Raw genomic sequence first — 17690 nt, forward strand, 5'->3', positions numbered from 1 at the left:
CATGGTTATAATAGAAATTCATTACCATGTGATGGCTGTTGGACTGCCTATGGGAAATGACTTGATAGCCTTGCAAACACTGAATCATGCAGTAAATTAACACTCATTTTCATGCACGTTTGCTTGCATGTTGATGACCTGGAAACACATGCTTACACTCCATATTTTTCTGTGTTGCTTCTGATTTGTTTCTTCTCTGGTAGGAATAGAACAATATGGGCTTCCTCCAGGGGACAAAACAACACCTAACTTTGCAGCATGGAAGGGCGAGAGGAGCAGATGGATGCAAACGATGCTCATAGAGGGCCAACAGAGCACACACAGAGAGGAAATGCAGCTACCTGGTTTCACACCTGGGCACTGCCAACCAGCTTGGCAGTCAGGCAGCCCGGGGACTGGGAAGGCGTGGGCCAGGAGGAGATCAGGATCCAACAATGTCTCATGGAACAGTCCCTTGAGAGAGAGTACTCTAGATATCCTGCTTCTGGGAGCCATAGGCTTTAGAGGCTCGGTCTCTGCCTCACATACACCCACACGACACCAAAAAAAAGAAATGGATGTAAATGGATGCCGTGTCTTCACTTCATCAAACCTCCCCTGGCTTGCTTCAGTCTTTTTGCCCCCCTTTTGTTGGCAGTATGTCCAACTCAAATAGTGTTTTATTCACTACACGTTAAGCATTTCTTGGTATTTAGAGTGAGACCAGTAACAACTTTTTTCCATTATGAGTGGGCTCTGGGCAGGTTATCAATGCCTTCATCAGGGGCACTATCCCACAGAACTTTCTGCCGTGATGGAAATGATCAATACCAACACTGTCCAATATAGCAGCCACTAGCCACGTGTAGCTATTGGGCACTTGAAGTGGGTTAGTTTAACTGAGGAGCTAAATTTCAATTTTATATGCCTTTAATCAATTTAAAATTAAATATAAATTAAATTCCATTTTTATTTTCCATAATAAAAGTTTTTTTTTTTATTATTACTCTGAGCACTCATCGGAGTGTATTCTAAAAATACACTAATGATTGCTTCTCTTATTTTATCTGAATCACAGGTGGCTAGCGGCCACGCACTGGGCCGCACAGATCTGAAGTACAACTCTGAGTTGGCTGCAGACCTTTCTGGCTATTCCTGTGTCAATTCTGCCAACAACATGCACATTGAATTGCTTCCGTCTAGCTATAAAAGACCTTGGTGCCTAAATCTTCTTATTATAAACCAGGATTCAGGCCAATGTTATCATGCCCAAGTATAGGATTACGGGTCTATTATCTGATGACACACAAATTGACTTTCTACCCCTGAGTTGACCTTTTTGGTTCATAGAACACTTTATCTACTCTGGCAGTGGGCCAAAACCTCACCCAAGACATACTGAATCAGAATCTCTGAAAGGCCAGTTTTGCTTAGGACTTACAATTTTTACAAGCTCCTCAGATGATTGTTTTGCAAACAGTTCAAGATCAACTCCTACCACTCCTGCGTGGCATTTCACACTGGATGTATCACCACCAATTCAGCTGAATACAACAAAGACCCAACTCCTCTACTTCCCTCTGGCTACTTCTGCCCTTCCCAGTTTGTCCAAACCTAGGGACAATGCCATAGTTTCCATGGCCTGTTGTAAATCTTACAGTTAATACCACTTGTTTGACTAAAGTATCAATCCTAAGGTGGCTGGTACCTAGGAAGCATTCGACAGGTATTATTTAATCACTCTGCCTTTATTATGTCCTTTGGTTCTCATATCTGATTAGTTATAAAGCGAGGTCCTTTGCCCCACGTCCCATCTCATGTGCTCATTTCATTCTTTCTTTCTGATAATTAGCTGATAATTTAATCATCTTTTTCTGGCATTACTGTAGCCATCATCACCATCACCATCATCACTATCATCAACATCATCATCACCATCATCATCAAAATCACCATCATTAAAATCACCATCATCATTAAAATCACCATCATCACCAATCATTAAATCATCATCATCACCAATCACCATCATTAAATCATTAAAATCACCATCACCACCATCATTAAAATCATTAAAATCACCATCATCACCAATCACCATCACCACCATCATCACCATCACTTTCATCATCAACATCATCATCATCATCATCACTGTCATCATCTTATCTATTGAGGTTCCATTTGTATCAATCCACAAATGAACCCTGTGAGATGGAAATTACAAGTCCCATTTTACAGAGGATCAGACCTAATTAAGGAAACTTTCCCAATGCCACTCAGAAGCACAGCTCTGATCTAGGAATAACCACTCTGGTATAAAACATCATGGAGGGGCAGTCCTGGTGGCCCAGCGGCTTAGCGCTGCCTTCAGCCTAGGGTGTGATCCTGGAGAGACCCAGGATCGAGTCCCACGTGGGGCTCCCTGCATGGAGCCTGCTTCTCCCTCTGCCTGTGTCTCTGCCTCTCTCTCTCTCTGTGTCTCTCACGAATAAATAAATAAAATCTTAAAAAAATAAAAATAAATAAAAAACACCATGGAACATAGACTGGTATTTCCATAAAGGCACGACCACTATCAGACTCACTGTGGTCCAAGGACCCATGCCACAGTGGAGATACTTACAATAGTCCCACTTTAGTAAGAGTTTCACCTGTTCCCAATCAAAAGCAATGAGGTTCACATGAGAAATCTACAGTGGTTGCATCTTTATGTTAATTGCTTTTATGTATTCATTATTTGGTTTCTTCACACTTAGAGATTATGCCCTACCTTTATTTTTTTTTTTAATAATAGCTGAGTATCTCTGTGCCAAATGCTATGCTTGGCATTTGGAATACAGTATTGAAAATACCTTTTGGGTGTAAGTCAGATAATGTCTTCTCTATTCATTTTAGCAAATTTATTAAGCACCTTGGTATTTCAGGGACTGTGCTAGAAGCTAAAACAGCAAGCAAAACAGAGATGATTTTTGGCTTATTGAATATTAGATATGTGCATGTATGCTTAAGTTGAGTAGTTAATAAATAATATGTGATTTTATGCCACATGGCACAGATTAAATAATTATTATTGAAATATTTTCCTTGTATCTTTATGACATTTTAGTAATCTTATTTTTTTGGCTTAAGATTCCTCAATCTTCAAGTTCAAAATCCTTACCCTTAAACATAAGGCCCTTCAAATTGGTTTCTGTGTCTGATTTTCCAACATATTTTTCCAGCCCATCTTCAAAATATACCTGTATGAGAACAAAACTAAACTTCTCAAGTCTCCTGGCAAGTACCACGCATGTCTGCTTTTGCACTAATTTTCCATTTATCTGACATTTCCTCCCAACTCACCTGCTCCCATCTTACTGTGCAAAGCTCAGCTTGGACTTTAACCTTTCTGAGAAGACCTCTCATCTTTCCTGTACAGCCATTCTGATGCCATAGAAGAATTTGTTACCTTTCCCTGCCATAGGGTACTTTGATGTAGGCGGCAGGACTAATCTCAGTCTACCTACTGAGCTGTATAGGACACGTCTCTATACTCAGTAGAACACAACTTTCTGATGGCAAGTGTCACTTTTCCAGGCTAGTGAAAATTTTAACCTCAGTCACCTTTGGGATCTGCTGTTACCACCTCTGGACTGTGCCACAGGACAGCAGCTGCACAGTGCTGGGGTGGGGATACCAGTGGGAGTCCTCTGCTTACGGTCTCTCTCCATACAGCCCCTTGGGGTGTTTTCCTAATTCTGTTGCCTTTTTGCCATGCCCAGTTATATCTTTGCAAATCTATCTTTGTCTCGTCAGCTGCCTAAATGAGTCATGCATCCATTTCTCTTTGCAGTATTTTCATGGTCACAGCAGGAGGCCCAGGACCCAGGTCTGGCTTCCTGCTGCTCTAAGACTCACAGGCATCAATCTCTTCCCTCTGCCTCCTTCTTGCAATATGAGGGAGATTCTAGTCTAATAGGCAGAAGGTAGGGAAAGAAAACACTTACATGTTATCCTAATCCTACACCTGGCCACCAGGTGTATTTGTCTATTGCTAGAAAATTCTCACCATTTTGGGACTTAAGCTTTTGAAAACAAAAGCCAGGCAGTATACCAGCCTATTTCTATTTTCAATCCAGCCACCTTTTTTGCCTGAGAATGTTAACTTGAAGTCTGTTTGAATGGAGGGGAGCTAGGAGACAGGGAATGAAACAAGAATCTCATGGATTATTTTCTCAAAATAGTATATTGCTTTACCTGTAAACCAATTAGTGTCATATCAGTAGAGTATTCCTTGGTATTGTGAGCCTCCTGGAGGCAGGCTCACCACTTAATTATCTTTGCATTCTCTGAATCATGAGTAGCATCTAATGTATAAGAACAATAACCACTTATGAATGAATGAGTGAATACATGAATCAAAATGTAACTGGTGACTCCCCTTTGCTTAAAATCTTCAATAGTTTATCATGACTTATGTCATAAAATTACAACTTTTTAGCATGACAGTTCAGACCTTTCATTAACTCATCTCAGTCCTGTTTGATGGTCCCATCTCATTTTTTTCATTAATCTCTTTATTTGTAACATGATTTTTCCATGAAGATGGGAGCCCCTTCAAGGCAGAAATCATATCATATTCAATCCAAATGCAAATGCAGCATAATGTGCTTAATAAGTGCTGCATTAATGCATCATTTAAGCAAACTCAGAGTATCCACTTACTATTTTGTTAAGACTCTAGTGCCCAAAGCAGGCTGATCTGGAAAGTTTTAGCTCTAATAGAATGATGACTGCCCAAGGCATAGATCTTTCTAAATCTTCCAAATGGTATCTATATGGTTATTAGTTTTGCCTGCTGGGTAGCAGGGGCACAAAAATGTTTATGACCATAGGAGGAAGGGAATCACTGTGTGAAACTGAGGGTGAATATACATGAAATGAGCTACTTCAGGGCAAGAGTAATTATTATTCTGTGTATTCCCCGAATCAGCACCTAACAAATAGAATCTGCAATACAACAAGAATACTATGTTATTTTAAATCTAACAGTGTGAGTCTGCCAACTTTATTATTTCTGTTTTTTTTTCAAAATTTATTTTCATTATTCTAATTTCCTTGCCTTTCTATATAAATTTTATAATATTTTTGTACGTACAAAAAAATAAAACAAAACTTGCTAGAAATTACATTAACTCCATAGATTAAGGGTAGAGGATTGACATTTAACTCTAGTGAGTTTTCCAATCCATGAATATGGTATGCCTTTCCACTTATTTAAATCTTCTTTCATTTCCTTCACTAGCATTTTGTAGTATTCAGCATGCAGATTCTGCATATGTTTTGTTAGATTTCACCTAAATGTTTTATTTTGGGGAGTTACTATAAATGGTATTGTTTTCCTTTCAGTTTCCAATCGTTGATTGCTAGTCTATTAACATACAATTGATCCATGTGAATATTGTATCCTGCAAGCTTGTCAAGTATACTTATTAATTTTAGGAGGGTTTTGGTAGATTCCATGGACCTTTCTATATAGATAGTTATGTTATATTCAAATAGATGCAGCTTTTCCTTTTTTTTTCCTATTTCCTTTTCTTGCCTTATATTACACTAGTTAGTACTACTAGTATAACATTGAATCAGAGTAGTAAAAGCAGATATACTTATTTTGTTTCTAATCATAGATAAAAGCTCTTTGTAAAGTTAAGAAATTGCCCTTCTTTTCCTACTTTATAGACAGTTTTGATCAGGAATAGATATTGAGTTTTGCCAAATAACTTTTCTGCATCAAATGATATGATCATATGTTTTTTTTTTTTGTGAGTTAATATGATGCATTACTTTGTTTGGCTTTCTAATATTGAATCAATCTTGAATTACTAGGATAAAGTCCACTTTATTATGTACTGTCTTTGTACATATCGTCAGATTTGATTAACTAATATTTCTTTAAGAATTTTTTATCCATGTTTGTGGGAGATATTCTTTTGCAGTTTTCTTTCCTTTTAATGGTCTTTGTTTGCTTTTATATTAGGGTATTGCAGACCTAAAAGAATGCCTCGGGAAGTAGGCTTCTCTCTTTAATTTTCAGGAAAAAGTTAGGTAGAATTTGCAAAAGTTCATCCTTAAAAGTCAAACAAAACTAAGAGTAAAACTATCTCAGCCTGAAGATTTCTTTTGTTGAAAAAGTTTAAATTCATTTCTTTGTAAGTATGAAACTATTCAGGTTACCTTTTTCATCTTGGGTGAGTTTTAGTAGTTTGTCTTTCAAAGAATTGGTCCATTTTGTCTAAGTTGTTGAATTTATATTTGTAGAGTTCCTTGTAATATTCCTTTATTATCTTTTTAGTTATGTGTTCTCTTTATTCCTGATAGTAGTGATTTGTGTCCTTTCTCCTTCTTCCATTTGTCAGCCTAAGTAGAGGTTTATCAATGTTATTAATCTATTCAAAGATTCAATTTTTTTATTTCATTAATTTTCTTTATTGTTTTTCCTTTATAAATTCCATTAACTTCTGTTCTTATCTTTATTATATATTTCTTTCTTCTTCCTTTGGGTTTCTTCCCCCACACCTAGTTTTTTAAAGTGGAAGCCTAGATTTTTGAGTTGAGGTCTTTATTCTTTCCTAATAGAAGCATTTGATGTTATGAACGTCCCTCCAAGCACTGCTTTATCTTCCTCCAAAAAATTTAAAGATGTTGTATTTTTATTTTTGTTCAAAATATTTTAAAATTTTCTTTGAGACTGTAACTGACAGAGGTGATGGAATTATCTAATAATAGATCTGAGTGGTCATTAGGTATGGTTAACTAGATAACTTTAACATTGTTTTCCCTCTCACTCTAACTGAAGTGAGGCATTGTAAGAAAGATTTTAAGAAATAAAACATGGCATAAACTGTTTACCTTGAACAGTTTAAATATAATTTAATCTTCAGCTAGGGGACATAACATAACATAACAGTTTAACATAACAGTTGCCCTGCAACTTAGTTCTAGGGAGATCCTAGAACCAAATTCTTGAAATTTCAGAATCAGAAAATTACTTTTGACAGTAGCAACCCATCTTCCAGAAATATGCTACAAAGTTGTTTCTTTGATCCTAGTGTGCATAAAGATCACTTTGAGAGCCTATTAAACACAGATCTCAAAAGATTCTAATTCACCAGACCTGAGCTAGGCACAAGGATTTGCATTTCCAGCAAGTTCCCAGGGGATACTTATGCTGCTGGTCTGAGGACCACTTTGAATAGCACTGTTTTACAGAATTAAAAAATATTATCCAACAAGTTCTTTGGCATTGTCTTTGTACATGATTTTCTATCCCTTTCCCTCTTTACTTCTTTAAAATATTCTTATCTTCTTTCTTTTTCTCATCCTACCATCTAAATATGGATATTTCCCAAGATTATAACTTATCTCTCATCTTCCTTTCCACTATAAATTCAACAACTATGTATTGAGAATTGAGAATCCACTAATTGTTAAGTTTGGCTCTAGGTACCATGTAAGGCAAAACCAGTAGGGTCCATACCCTTTGCCCTAACATTATCTTCTCTGTGAAAATTTTCTAAGAACTTTCTCACAAACATGACCATCTCTTTCTTTGCTTTCCCATAGTTCTTTACTTGTTTTGCTCATGTGGCTTTTATTTCATTCTGTCTTGGTTGGGAATTCCCTGAAACAATATCTCAAATCTTAATTGAAAACAGGATCTGTACTGGGCAAAATTATCTCAACCTCTAATTTTTATTCTGTCACCCATCTGTATTTATTTTTTCAGGTTTAATAATTATATCGGCCTTGGGATTGATCAGAAAATTGTGACGGTCTTTTCAACACAATGCCACCTTATCCCAATGTAAAATATGTATTGTAGATTATGCAAAATTTTGATTAATATGTGGAGATGTTGCAAAATGACAGGGATAATAAAACAAAATTCCACTTCTAAGCATATTGGCAGAAGAGAAGTATTTATGGTATTTACTTTGGTCTACTTTAGTTAATCAACATATCCTGACAAATCACAATATGCAAAACATCATCCTATTATATTTACATGCATTTTTTCCCTCTAACATATATCATGCCACTCCCAAAATTTTGTGAGAGAAATATAGATTGGCCTTGCTGTCTCCATTCTGTGTGCAGCAGCAACCAATGAAAATAGAGCTCATCTCTGTGGATGTCTGTGTGTTTAAAGGGGTGAGAAGTGGGAGCAGAAAATTTATCTGAGTAAACCTCTCAACAGAAACCTCTCCAAGCTATCGGCCCTGTCCTCCAGACTCCCTTCTCTGTGATATAAAGTGCTCACATAGGAAGTCACAAGGCTACAATGGAAATCCAAGCCTTAAATGATTTACCAGGTGCTTACATGTTGACCTCTCCTGGGCAAATAATTAGAGTGGGAGGGCATTTGGATAAGAGAAAGAAAGGGGAGCCATGAATAAGCCAATAGATCTTCAGAATCAAACAGATTTAATAGAATGAATACCAGGCATCTCCTGGGAAGGAGGGAACTGCAGTTCTGTCTGTCATCCATCCACCTTTGTGACCATATCAAGTTTAGAGTATCATAGATAGCCTGCCAGCGTTTTCCAGGATAGAGAAAAAGAGCTCCCCATAACTTTTTGCTTTTCAGTGGAGACACATCACAATCACATTCAAATTACACACATTCAACTGCATGTTTGGATAAAATCAACAACCACCACAATCATATTTTTTACATAACATGGCCCCTAAATACATACTCACTACTTAATCTGGCACACACACACACACACACACACACACACACACACAAAGGAAAATAAAAAAGAAACAGAGTTGTGTTCCAACAATGGGGAAAAAACTGGCTATTTTGGCTTCATCAAAAGATGGTGTAATATATGCAAAGCATGCATACTGTTCTTTTTGGGTGATTTTCTTTCTTTGTGGGTGGAAGAGAGATGATAGTTCAATGCACTTAGGGCTTCCATAGGCAGCTGTGGAATTGGGCCAGTGCTCTTCTAAATCATCAGCAGTTGAGATCAAAAGGAACCACCTTTCTCTTCCTTTCTATCTTTCTGCACATTCTGCGTGCTCCTCTTTCTTCCCTCTTTTCCAAATCCTCTAACAGGGGACTGTCTTCATTTCACAAGATAAGGCAGTGATGGTGACACTGTGAAGACCTCATTGAAGGGAGAAGCTGGTGCGTTGTACTTTTGGTGAGAGTTCTTGCCTCAGATAAGCCAAGTGGACCCCTCAGGGCTCAAGGGCCCCTGTACAAAACAATAGCTACATCTAGTAAGTCACCATGGCTGTGGCTTCCTAAGCACAAAAGACTGACTTGTCCTTAAAATGAGATCAATTTTGGGATAATAGCTAGGTAGGACACCACATGGAGACATTTCTGTCCATGCCCAAAATAACTCTTTTTTCAGCCGAATTGTGATCAAGTTTTAAGAGGCAGGAAGCTATATTAATTTTTGCAATTGTGCAGAATTATGGAGGATATGTATAATTAGAGAAAAATAGCCAGATATTCTGAGAGAAAATGGAAGGTAAAGGGCAAAGTGGGGAACTTACGGTGCCAGAGCAAGTTGCTAATCCATCAGTAGGCAGTGTGATTGCTCCAGAGGAGCAAGGTCATCAGGAAAACCTTTGCTTAGAAACTAAATTAAGAATAAGGTCCCCATTGTTTGTCTTACAGTGGCCAGAGTTCATGAGTGTCTTGCTTTGTCCCCAGAGGCTCTGTTTCTCCACTCTAGGCCAGCTCTGATTAAGAGGAAGCCATATATCTTCTAAGAATATTTCTGTCTCTTGCTTAACTCAGTAACATTAACAGAGGGAAATGAGGTTATGCGAACTTCCCATGGATATTTCGATGGGAGGGACTGGGTTGATACAAAGGATTCCCTGTGAAACACATCCAAATAAATAAAGTTAGATTGATTCTAGTGATTCCCCTAGGTTTCACCAGCTCAGGAAAGAGGAAAGGATATCTTCAGAGACAGTGACTCCATAACTACATGCAGATGGCCAAAAACCATGGCTGGAGATGCCCTCATATAAAATAAAACAATGCAAAATCTTTTACTGCAAATGGATTAGATGTGGAATATTTTAATTATCGAGTCAATTCTGTTGCGAACAGCCTCCTCACTTTTTCATTTTTTATATAAAACACTATCATTGCTTGGCAGCTTGTGAGCTAGGTTGAAAACCTACTCATCTTCAAAATCTTCTGGAGAGCCAAACCCTATACTAATGAGGAAAATAAATTCTTAGGCAACAAAGTCTAGATTCATTCAGAAGTTAGCAAATGTGAAAATTACTACATAAGAAATTTTGCACTTTAATCCTAGAAACAAACTGCCAAAACTCCCCCTACTCTCTTCTCCCAACACATACTCTTAGATTTCTGCTTTTTTTAGGAGGTATTTAATCATAGCCCCATAAAAAACATTTAACCTTAATATGAGGAAAAGAAAGTCATTTACCTAAGCAAAGGATTAGAATAAGATACATATTTCCATTTTTGGTGGTAGGAAAGAATAACTTTTGGTCTCCTCTCTGAAATATAAGTAAAACTTGAGTCTCTAAGGGACACGATGGAGCCATGGTGAGGCTGAATTGGAGGAAGGGAGAACAAATGTCTTTGAAATTGATCTGTAGATTCTATTTGCCTTTGGAACCACCTGAGACACAGAATCTTTGACTACCCCTCTTCAGTCCTTCCTTAATCAGTTATATTTTCTCTATTCATCCTCTCTCCTCTGATTTTTTATTCATCTCCCAGAGTGGCAAGCCAATGCCTTCGAAAGAGTAGGTATTTAATAAATAACCCATGGATGAATAGATCTTTCTTATTCACTTCCAGGTTTTAAATGCTTGTTTGGCTTTATCTTTCAACAGATACTAGTGTGCATGGAGTTCAGAAATAACATTATAGTGGTTATCACAGAAATTTCTGCTACTTTCATTAACAGCCTGGGTATTATATACTGTAGTGGGTTACTGAAACTTAAAATTATTTACCTCAAAAAAATGTAAATTGGGATCAAATATGGATGGGAAAAAGGAAGGCTTTAATTTTTGGATCTACCTAAATATCACAGAAATACTATAGATATCTTCTGCTTCTTTCCCTCTTTCTTTTTGGTGGATAACTCAGACCCAAAAGGAGGGAAACCTCTTTTAAAAAGACAATTAGAATCTTTAGACAGAGAAACATGACCATGATACAGTACTCTCAAGAGTTTCTATTCCTTTCTTTCAGAAAGTCATCAGCTTTTGTCTTTATCAGTAACTGCTTAAGGTTACTTGCACAAGGTCCCCTGTTACTAATGTAAATTATGAATATAGAATTGTTTACAGCAGCACCTGGGTGGCTCAGTGGTTGATCATCTGCCTTTGGCTCATGTCCTGATCCCAGGGTCCTGGGATTGAGTTCCGCATCGGGCTTCCTTCAGGGGGACTGCTTCTCCCTCTGACTATGTCTCTCGCTCTCTCTGTGTGTCTTTCATGAATAAATAAATCTTAAAAAAAATTGGTTACATAGCTTCTCTGGATCTGGCTAAATGAAAGACAATTGTCTTTCTTGATAGAAATGTTCTCAGTAACAAAAGTAAAAGAAGAAAGAAAAAATTTGCCTGATGTTAGTCTCTTTACATTTCTTATGCCCTTACCTTGAAAACAATCTATTGAAAATGTTCAATAGATTTTCAATCTATTGAAAATGTGGTACATAAGTTTATATTCTGCAATGTCCTGAGTTGACAAAATCAGCAAATATATTGGTTTCAACCAAAATTGTTAAGGGATAGATCTGAAGTAAAATCTCATCTATTAAGAGACAAGGCCAGGACATTCCACAATACTTATCTGATTCTCCATTCTTGAGAGTATCAGTTTCTACTTGACCAAAATGAGACAGTAGCAAATGTTCGATTATGTACTGAATAGACTTCAGAGCATTTCAGAGAAAATCAAGTGTAGTGATGTTGAGGCACCATCATATCAGCTGTACAAAGTCAGATCCCTGGGTTGAGTCTCAGGCTTGTGTAATATTTACATAACTTACATCTGTCCAAAATCAGCTCTGGGGAACTGTTCACAAAAAATGTTCTCGGCTCTTCCCAATTCTCTGTTTTGTCTCCTAGAATCACTTCATCCCTTTCAACAACATGACAGCCCTCCAAAAAAAGAATCTCATGGCCTTCTTAAGCTTCTATCTTCTTTGGGACTAAATATTCATTGTCATTACTGAGCTTTCTCTTCACTGTACAACATGGTGCCCAGTGTTAGGTGTTCTAGACAAATCATTTCATAAAGCACTTTAAAAGTGTATTTAGATAATGGGTAATATGGGTGTTTTTGAACCACTGGTGAGAGATGAGTAGGGTCTGGCTATCCAAAGATTGCAAGGTTTGCGCCCCTGGCCTTTGCTGCGTGAAGCAGCTGTGCAGCCAGAATGCAAAATGAATCTTTGGGGAACACTGAACCCAGCTGTGCTCATGAAATTCATCTAAGAAAATCCTTGAAAAAAAAAAAAAAAAGAAAAAAGAAAATCCTTGAAGTACAAAAATGGGGAAAGATTCTTGAAAGACCTAGCCAAGATCGTAACTCTCAACATTGAATGCAGTAAGAGTTGCATTAACAGGAGGCAGATGCCTTCTACTCTATTCTAAGTCTTTTGAGTCAAGTTTTGGTATAGTTCAGATGTCAAAAATCTGGGGCACACAAGCCAAATATGGACCTTTGTCCATTTTTATACAGCTTGTAAGTCAGGAATAATTTTTACATTTTTAAGTCGTTGGGGGAAATCAAAAGAAGAGTAATATTTTGTGACACATGAACATGATATCAAATTCATATCTGAGTGCCCAAAAGTAAAATTTCATTGGAGTACAGTCACACTATATTGACTAAGGCTGCTTTCATGCTATACCAACAGAGCTGAAGAGTTGCAACAGAGACCATATGGCCTGCAAAACAAAAAAACAAATAACAAAAAAATCTTACTATTAGGATTTTTTCGGAAAAAGTTTGCAGATCCCTGATAAAGTTCATTCTTAAATTCAACTTTGGTCCTTAAATAAATGCTCAAAGTCTTGCTCAAATGCATGGATTACTTTTAGGGGATTGTTATATAATCCACTGGAGAATGAACCATTATTTTTTTATAAACTAGAAATGGACTACAGGACAAGTGGTATAAAAGACATTTGACCAACCTATTAGAGAAATGCAAATTAAAACCTCAACATAATACTATTTCACACCTACCAATTTGTCAAAAATTTTTAATTTGATGTATTGTGAGGATACAGAGCAATATGCAGGCACACTGCTGGAGGAAATGAAAATTGGCACAACCACTTTGGAGAGCAGCTTGGCAATTCCTAGTAAAATGGAAGGTATGTTTATAGGATGACCTAAAACTCCATTCCCATGTTTATCCTCTATTTTGAAGAGATTCTGGCACATATGCAAGAGGAAATCTGTAGAAGGATATCCAATGCAGCCTGGTTTATGTGGTAGCCAGATAGTGTGGTTTTCCCCATTCCTCCCAGACACATGGTAGGTTGCGCTTTTAGCTCCCTTGTGGCTGGGTGGAGCCCCATAGCTAGCTCTGGCCACTGAGTTTGGAGCAGAAGTGACACATATCATGGCTGGAGAATATACAAGGCCAGTGTGAGACTCTTCCAAGTTATGATAACCCATAGGTCAAAGAAGAAATTACAATGAAAAACAGAAAATACTTCAAATAAAATGATAACACTACCCGTCAAAGCTTATCATTATACTACAAATATGTATCTTTATGCTACCAAATAGTGTGCATCAAAGTTATAGCTTTACTTGGAAATTTATAGCTTCAAATGCACATAAGGAGAGAAGAAACGCTGAAAAGTCAATAAGCTTTGAATCTTAGTTTGGATTCCACAGAAACAGATCTGAAGCCAAGGATTCGAGGACAAATAGTTTATTGGGAATAAGCTAGTCTGCTAGAGCTGCTATAACAAAGTACCACAGATTGAATGCGTTAAACAACAGACATGTATTTTTTTTTTTTTCAGACATGTATTTCTTCATAGTTCTGGAGGCTAGAAGTCTGAGGTCAAGGTGCTGATGGGATTGCTTCCTCTACAAACTCTCTCCTTGACTTGTAGATGGTCACCTTCCTCCTGTGATTTCACATGGTCTTCCTTCTGTGTGTGTTTGTGTGTGTGTGTGTGTGCATCCAAATCTCCCCTTCTTATTAGGTCTCACCTCATGACCTCATTTTAACTTAATCACCTCCTTAATGACCTTACCTCCAAATAGGGTTTGCATTCTGAGGTACTGGGGGCTAGGGCTTCAACATATGAATTGGGGAGGGGGGCGGCACAGTTCAGACCATAACAAGGAGGTCCTGGGAACACATGCAGAAACACAAGTAGAGAGTGAGATGGAGAAGGGAAAGCAGCCAATAGAGGGTAGATTATTAAGGCCCCATAATGGCAGGTACTTATAGCTTGATAGCCAAAGAAAACTCTAGAAAACTATATAAAATATGCTTCAAAATTATCTTGGCCAAAGGGCAAGAAACTGGGGTATTTATAACCTGACAGCATTTCGTCTTTAGTTAAAGGTTTCCCCTGGGAGATGTTAACCACAGTTAGTCCTCTGTGCCTATAGACTAAGTGGGTTCAGGCAGTTGGAGGGCAAGCTCCTGACAAAGAATCCAATGCCAGCCCTTAGAAATCAGGCTAGTTTGCACAGGAATGGCAAAGGGATCCCAAGGCCTATGGGCAGTCTCAGCAGGGCCAACTTATCAGCCTTCTTCAGAAGTTACAAAGAAAGCAGCAAACAGACCAACAGGGAACACAATAATTAAAATGAATTTAAATGTATAAATAGATAAGATCATGGGGCACCTGGGTGGCTCAGTGGTTGGCTTTTGCCTTTGGCTTAGGTCATGATCCCAGGGTCCTGGGATCAAATCCCACATCAGGTTCCCCACAGGTAGTGTGCTTCTCCCTCTGCCTATGTCTCTGCCTCTCTCTGTGTGTTTCTCATGAATAAATAAATGAAATCTCTAAAAAAATGAATAAATAGATAGATAAGGTCCACAAAACCATAGATTGGTTTGTTAACATACTAATAGAATTTAAAAATTAATATCCAAACTTGTTAATTAAAATAGAGAAGAGAAACAAAGAAAAAAAAAGTCAGAAATTTTGAAATAGGGCATCGTTACAGATCCTGCAGACATAAGACTATTGAAAGATGAAACATAAGTAAAAGAGAGTGAGTAGCAATTTCACTCCTTCTCAAAAGAATTGAAAACATGTACTCAAACAAATATACACACACATATACGTTCATAGTAGCATCATTCACAAAAGCCAACGATGGAAACAATCCAAATTTCCAACAAAGGATGAATGGACTAACAAACTGTGGTATATCCATACAATAGAATATTCCTCAGCTGTGAAGTACACAAAGAAAAAAAATACAGACAAACAAAAAGCAGACTCTTAAAGAACAAATTGGTGATTACCACAGCAGAGGTGGATGAGGGGTTGGGTGAAATAAATAAAGGCTGTTAAAAATACATTTATCTTGGGCGCCTGAGTGGCTCAGTGGTTGGGCATCTGCCTGCACCTCAGGTTGTGATCCCAAAGTCCTGGGATTGAGATCCATATTGGGTTCCTTGCAGGGAGCCTGCTTCTCCCTCTGCCTATGTCTCTGCCTTTCTCTGTGTTTCTTTCATGAATAAATAAGTAAAATCTTTAAAAAATATACTCTTATCTTGATGAGCACTGAGAAATGTTTAGAATTGTTGAATCATTCTTTTATACACCTAAATGTAATATAACACTGCATGTTAATGACACTTGAACAGAATCATTTTTTAAAAGGGGTAAAGTACAACATGTGTGAACCTTGAAAACAATACTGAATGAAAGAAGTCCAACACAAAGACCAGCTTGATTCCATTTATATGAAATATACAGAACAGATAAGCCCATAGAGACAGAAAGTAGAGTATTGTTTGCAAGTGCCAATGGGTTGAGTGGCAGGAGTGTAGGGGATGGAAAATGACTGCTTAATGAGTACAATGAGTATGGGGCTTCCTTTTGAGATGATAAAAATATTCTGGAACTAGATAAAAAATGTGGTTGCACAGCATTGTGAAAGTATTAAATGCCACTGAATGATTCCCATGAAACAGTTGATTTTTTATTTTTATTTTTAAGTTGATTTTTTTAAAAATTAAAGATGCATTTATCATTTATTTATTTTAGGGAGAGAGGGTGGGAGTGGGGACAGAAGGAGAGAGAATCTCAAGCAGACTTCCCACTGAGTGCAGAGCCCAACACGAGGCTCGACCTCACGACCCTGGATCATGACCTGAACCAAAACCAAGAGTCAGATGCTCAACCAACTGAGCCACCCAGGTGCCCCAACAATGAAGTTGATATTATGTGAATTTCACTTCAATAAAAAAGACATGACAAGAAAAGGTGTAGAAATACCCAGCAGTATTTGAGTATGGAGTATAGACACACACCAGATCTACAATTGCCTCTCCCTGACAGTTTTTTATATTTTGATGATCTCATTAAGTATTCACACTTGTCCCATAAGGTAGGGATTACTAATAATCCTCATTCTCAGAAGAAACAGAAGTCGATGAGAAACAGCTTGATTGCTTCTCTGTCTTTGTGCCACTTTGTGTTTTGCCGAGTTGATCCAGAGTTTCTCTCTTGAGAAGCAGGACCAAGACAGAAGCATAGATAAGGTTACTTTAAGGCTTGGAGTCAGCTCAACTAAAGGAAATGAGCCAGGGAGGAGTGAGGTGCTCTGACATTCCAAATATAGCCTGTGCTTGGCCACTTAGGAAGATGGATTTGTTGCTAGCAACGAGTATGTAGAACGTGTGTGATTTGGCATGTCTCGAGCTGTGAAGTAGATGCAATGCAGGCAAAAAATTGATGATGTTATGGGGAGGGGCTGTGCAGGGTGCTAATTGCCATATGAAGTGCCTGGAGGTGGGGTGGAGAGGAGTGAAGAATCTCTTTTTTAATAGATTTTCAGGATGAGAAAGTCATTCTTGCAACCCTCAAGCATTTGGGAACAATTGTACATAACACAGAAGGCACACCTAGCACGAGTCTGGGAAATCTGGACACTCCCTGCACACTTTGCAGATTCCTGGATGTCAGAAGAAAAGATCTGTGGCCCCCTCACTCCTTATAGTCATGTATACCAAGCCCAGAAGAGACAACAGAGAGCAGAATAGCAGGTACCAATGAGTGTGGGACTTCAAATCACCACCTATGGTTACTTCTATGATCACTGGAAAAGTAGGCAAAAGGAGCTAGGTGAAAAAGGAGCAAAGATGTAAGCCTGAACTGCAACCCAATAGGCATTTGGTGGAATAAACTTGTTAGCACACTTTAGAGTTTACATTAGAAGGCACATTTGAGAAACCTCTGTGAACCTTATATGATGTTCCCTACAATTATACTTGGAGAAGTGGGTTAATGTTGAGTCTTTCTTTTAATTTTACCAAGGAGAAAATCATATTGCAGATGTTACGGTAAAAGTGGAAATTAGCATGGAATCACAGGTCCAAAAGCTGAGAAGACTTTTGACTAAGTCCTAGAAAAAAATCAAACTCTTGAGAGGGGAAAGAGAAGAAGAAGAAGTAATAAAGTAAAATTAAAAATAGAAAGCCTTAG

Source organism: Canis lupus, chromosome 35 (genome assembly GCF_011100685.1).
Source record: "Canis lupus familiaris isolate Mischka breed German Shepherd chromosome 35, alternate assembly UU_Cfam_GSD_1.0, whole genome shotgun sequence".
In the NCBI taxonomy this organism is placed as follows: domain Eukaryota; kingdom Metazoa; phylum Chordata; class Mammalia; order Carnivora; family Canidae; genus Canis; species Canis lupus.